Source organism: Neomonachus schauinslandi, chromosome 6, assembly GCF_002201575.2.
Source record: "Neomonachus schauinslandi chromosome 6, ASM220157v2, whole genome shotgun sequence".
Lineage (NCBI taxonomy): Eukaryota > Metazoa > Chordata > Mammalia > Carnivora > Phocidae > Neomonachus > Neomonachus schauinslandi.
Genome location: NC_058408.1, coordinates 82,332,694 through 82,337,956, shown reverse-complemented (window position 1 = coordinate 82,337,956; position 5,263 = coordinate 82,332,694). Strand labels below are relative to the sequence as shown.

Sequence of the window (5,263 nt, the reverse complement as noted above, 5' to 3'; positions counted from 1 at the left end):
GTCAAAGCTCTTGGATTCTCATTAATTGCTCTGCTCCTGACTCACCGCCTGAGCAGGGACGAGTCACTTCCCTTTCTCACCCTTGGCCTCCCCAGCCTCACCGGGCTCTCTACACATCTGGAAAGAACATGGCCAGAATGAATGCGATGTCCTCTATACATCAGATGACTATATAATCCACTGTACAGCTGTCCCTTTTGAGAGCAAAAGGAGGTGTTCATAATTATGCCGCAACAGGTTTAAACAGGTTGGTCCCCGGCAGATTCTAGAATCTCATGTAAAAATGGGGATAGGAGCAGGCTTTCCTTAGCTTATCACCTCCCAGCTCATGGACACAGAAGAACATCAGCTCGCTGCAGTCTGTGCTATTAGCTTTGTCCAAGAGGAGGGCGAGAAATTCAGATCGTCTCTCATACATTTCGAACCTATGTGCAAAAATAATCAGATGCAACCTGTTAACACGGGGTGACCTGAGAAATGGTAGGTGACGCTGGGCAAAGCTGTCATCCTGACAAAGAAGGCTCTTATCTGCTCGTTGTAAGTCCCAGCCTCTCACACTATGCCGTGCCCTGCCTCTCTGACATTTAAACCACCCTGTTATCAAGCACTTGCGTATTTGAGGTATCTAAAAGAACACCTGGCTGTGTCGATTAAGTGGGGCCTGGAGGAAGGGCTAACAGAACTCCAAATCGGCTCTGAGGGGCCTTATGATGTTCTGAGAATTCAGTTGGTGGGAGCATTCCCATATAAGATCTACATCTGGGCTGTGCCCATCGGGCCCCTTGACTGAACTCCTTCTTCTGGGAGGGCACAACCAGACCAGAAGAGAGAGCCAGCATGCAGTGTGCAGCAAGATCAGGAATCAGCAGAAATAGAGCTACCCATGTTTGGCTCGGGAAACAGATACCAGGCGCTGGGCAGGAATTCGCCCTTGGGAAGCTGTTGCTTAACCCCCTGGCTCCTCAAGCTCCCTTCCGCCTTGACAAAGGCCAAGGCAAACAGGGATCCTGGGAGAGACCAGACCAACCAGCCAATGCCAGCTCACTTGGGGTTAGACCGGGGCTGGGAGGGGCCCAGCAAACCTGCAGGAGGCCGGGCTCTGGGCACAGTCCCAGGGCTAGGCAGGTTTCTGCAGCACCCACTTCCCAGTGGAAAAGTGCAGGATTCCCAAAGACTGTTGAGCAAGAGGCTCAAATTGTCTTCAGATTGGGTCTAATCTAGCTAGAACCATTCGGGATCCAGGATGAAGCTGGATCCAGTTACAGACCTCCCTGAGAAGTGAAGAGAGGTCCAGAGACACCTACATCTCCAGCTGACACGGTCTCAAGGGTGAGCCCAGCCCCTTAGTGTGGAGTTAGGGTCTGTGGCCTTTGCCCCCAGTCAGCGATCACCATCGTAAAGGGTTTGTTCCGTTATCAGAGGGAGGGGAATGGGGAGAAGCACAGGAGATGGTTGTCTGGGTGTGTTTATTTTCTTTTAAAATATAAACTGAGTTGGAGATGCTCTCAGGGACACATAGAGCACTGTGATTGTCAGCCTGTTGGGCAGGCAGTCCGTGTGATCGCTCTTCTGCGCTGCACTGTCGGCACTTGACAAAATGGCGGCCATCTTTATACCGGGATTTGGGTGGCACACGGGCCTCCGGGACATTCATCAGGACTTCTTTCCCATTAAAAATGGATGGGCTTGGGCGCCTGGGTGGCTCAGTTGGTTGAGCGACTGCCTTCGGCTCGGGTCATGATCCTGGAGTCCTGGGATCGAGTCCCACATCAGGCTCCCTGCTCGGCAGGGAGTCTGCTTCTCCCTCTGACCCTCCTCCCTCTCGTGCTCTCTGTCTCTCATTCTCTCTCTCAAAATAAATAAATAAATAAAATCTTAAAAAAAAAAAAAAAAGGATGGGCTGCAGCAACCTGAACCAGGTAGATTAACTCCAAGTTGAAAACCTTTCTCCTTTCTCCAGGAACTCAAATACAATACTGGAGATCCTGGGGAATATAGAGAGGAGAGTTAGCTTCGGAAGGTTGGTGTTGTCCAAAGATTAGGTGTCTCTAATGAATGAAATCCCAGAAAGTGCATCTCCTCACATCCTGGTGTGGTTTGGCTCTTATCGGTTTCAATGATGAATAACTAAGTATGTGCTTTCCTTCCGTATACACACACACACACACACACACACACACACACGCAGAGACCCTGTCTCCGGGGCAGGGAGGTAAGATTAGGTAGAGATTAGGTAGCTGATCCTTCTAGGCTGATTGATTGGCTGTTGCTCAGCCCCAAACGCAGCAGCTCCAAGGACAAGCTGCTCCTGGGAGGTCACAAAGAGCCTCGACATTTCAAGACAGTAAAAGTTGGTGGTTGCGGACAAGGAAGCCTTGGTGGCTCGGTTGGTTGAGCGCCCAACTCTTGATTTTGGCTCAGGTCATGATCTCAGGGTCCTGAAGTCAGGCTCCTGACTCAGTGGGGAGTCTGCTTAAGATTCTCTCTCTCCTTCTGCCCCTCTCCCCCTGCTCTCTCTCTCTTTCTCAAGTTAATAAATCTTTGGGTAAAAAAAAGTTGGTGGTTGGGAGTGAGAGAAGCCAGTGAGGAAGACCCTGTCCCAAGAGGCTCATCTTCACCACTGTCCAGTTTTTAAAACTCAGGTTTGCTCTGTCAGGTGCCTTGGCTGGGAGGCTGTCCTGACAGACACAGGGAAGGTTCTGTACATGGGAGACAGGCCATCTGGGCCAGAGCTGAAGACTTGCAGATTCTCAGGTGACTTAGAGTGAGTCACCAGCCCAGGCCTCTTTCTAGTTAAGCAGAGGCCATGCCCCAGTTTTGAACACCTGAAGGGCACACGGGTGGCGGGTGAGGAGCCCTCCCTGATCTGCATACAATGGGGACAATTGCACGCCCAGGTTGGAGAACCAGAACTGAGAACCCACTGCCTTCCACACCGCCCAGAGTCCAGAGTCGCTAGAGGTCTTATCCCCATATTCACACCAGTGCTTCCTTGTGTCCTGAGCCACGCACGCCTCCCTCTCCTCAATTCACTCAGAAAAGAAAAAAAGAAAAAAAAAAAAGCCTTACTGAGCAGCCCTCAGCCAACCCCTTCCCCCCTGTGGCAGGTCCTTTCTTCAAGGCCCGAAGTGCCACCTTTGAGGTCACATCCGTGGAGGGAGGAGAGACAACAAGCAGGGGTGAGTGGGTGATGTCACCCTGCGTTCTTGCAGGCTGAGGAGATGCTCTACATTCTTGGGGATTGGCTCCAGCCCGAGCCCCTGGGATGCAAGACAGGACGAGGTAAAGCCACTCCTGGACGCCGACATCTTCTATCAGCGAGCCCAGAGAACACGGAAGAGAAAAAGCACAACAATCTCAATTGGATTAATTAATTCATTTATGTATTTAGTGTGTGAAGGTTCTTCCAGTTCTTTCTAAATGAGGGAAAGGGGCAGGCTGGGTGGCTTTGGATAGTATCTAATGAATGGAAGACAGATACGGATCCCAAACCCGAGAGTTCTCCAATGCCAGGCTTGGAGAGCCTTCAGACGGGAGCCATGGGAAGTTGACAAGTAAAAGGAAAACAAACATGGTTTTCTCTTTCCTAATGCTTTCCCCTGCACGTTAACAGTTTGCCTACAGATCCAGCAAAGCCTGCAGTGCTGGGTGGCTCTGAGGACTGACTTGGATGCTGGCCGCAGGATGTGGGGTCCTTCGTCTACTGAGGCCTGGCCTGGGGGCTCGGCCAGCTGTCGGCAGGGCCTCTCTGCTGTCTACCCCGTGTCCTGTGGCAGGAGATAAGGAAGCAGAGGAAGGGCAGGCAGGAGGGGGCGAGGGCTGGAGTGACCTAACCTCTCCCTTTTAGGTTCCAGGGCCCTCCCTCAAGGCGCGGACTTCGTGAGAAATGGACCCACAACTCAGGAGCCGAAACAGACACACCCAGCCTGGTGACGTCCCCACCAGCCAGTGACCCGCGGCAGCCCACTCTCACTGAGAGGTTCCTGTGTACACAACCCTGTTGGGGAGCGCCTGCCGACCATGGCTGGGGGCTTGCGGAAGTCAAATTAGGGAAGTAAGAGGAGCACATGAGAAGTTCTGGGAGCAGGGAAGGATGGTTGCACACATTGAGTGAGCGTGGTGGTGGGCAGACTGTAAGAGGAGGCAAAGCTGCGGCTGGGACTTGAAAGGGAAGCAGAATTCAATGAGCAAACCAGAGATGGGAGGGAGCTCTGGGCTTATAAGAGTGGAGGAACTATGGACGAGGTGTGCTTGGGAGAGAGTGACTATTCAGCAGAGCGGGGCTGGGGGTCCTGGGTGGGGGACACTGGGAAATAGAGCAGCAAAAGTGGGTTCACATCAGCCTTTGGATGTTCCTGAAAGTCACGTGAGGGGTTTGGGCTGCATTCAGAGGGGAGCTGTGGAAAAGTTTTGTTAAGGGGGGGGGGGTCAGTATGTATTGAGATCTTATCGTGTGCCAGGGACTGTGGTAGGAACTGGGGGGCTCAACCATGGCTAAGACCTGGCCTTTTCCCTTAGAGACTTTCTAGTTTGGGGGACATGAGGGATAAGAAACAGATACATTCAGTCACATATGCTAAGTGCGGGGGTAGAAATATTCCCAGGCTACCGGCAGGTCTCAAGGAGTTAGAAGCTGGAACTGAGAAGAGGCAAGCAGGATGAGCAGAAGGGCCAGGCCCCTCCATGGCTGTCGAGGTCATGGGCCGCCCGCCTGGCTGAAAGCTCCATGGAATCTCAGCTGAAAGGGTCAATCTTACTGCCGCTAGTTATCTCTTTGAAATAAATCTATTAATTCCTTTTGTTCTATAGGAAGAAGAAACTTCCCCCTGGCTTCCCAAAGACCACCACCACTGCTCACACTTTGGAAATTCTTCTGTCAATTCATTTTCGGTTTTTATTTGGTTTTCACATTGTTGTAATCATACTGTGTTTACAATTTTGTATCCCACTGCATTTATCATCCTAGTGTGTATATGTTTCTGCATGTTAAATTTATCCTGGTTATTGCGAAGGTTCATATTTTTACATATATTTACACGCAAAGGTCACTTCACTGGTTTTCCCTTTCTTAGCAGCAAACTTTGAAAATGTTTCTTTTCTTTTCTTTCTCTCTCTCTCCCCCACCTCTACCCTCCCTCCTATCCTTTCTTTTTCTAAAAATTTCTAGTTGCCAACTCACTGCCTCCCTTCATTTCGCATCTTTTCCAGACTCATGACCGAACATCTCTTTCCAAGCTGCAAGGAGCTTTGTTAAGACATACAC

The 5,263-nt window shown here is 50.9% G+C and overlaps 1 long non-coding RNA gene across 1 annotated transcript; it reads left to right on the top strand.

Moving 5' to 3' along the window:
- Positions 1-1,114: 1,114 nt before the first annotated feature.
- LOC110586046 lies at positions 1,115-4,858 on the top strand. The gene is made up of 3 exons (XR_002480661.1): positions 1,115-1,329; positions 3,848-3,979; positions 4,810-4,858. It is a non-coding gene; the product is annotated as an uncharacterized LOC110586046 (long non-coding RNA).
- The last annotated feature ends 405 nt before the right edge of the window (positions 4,859-5,263 follow it).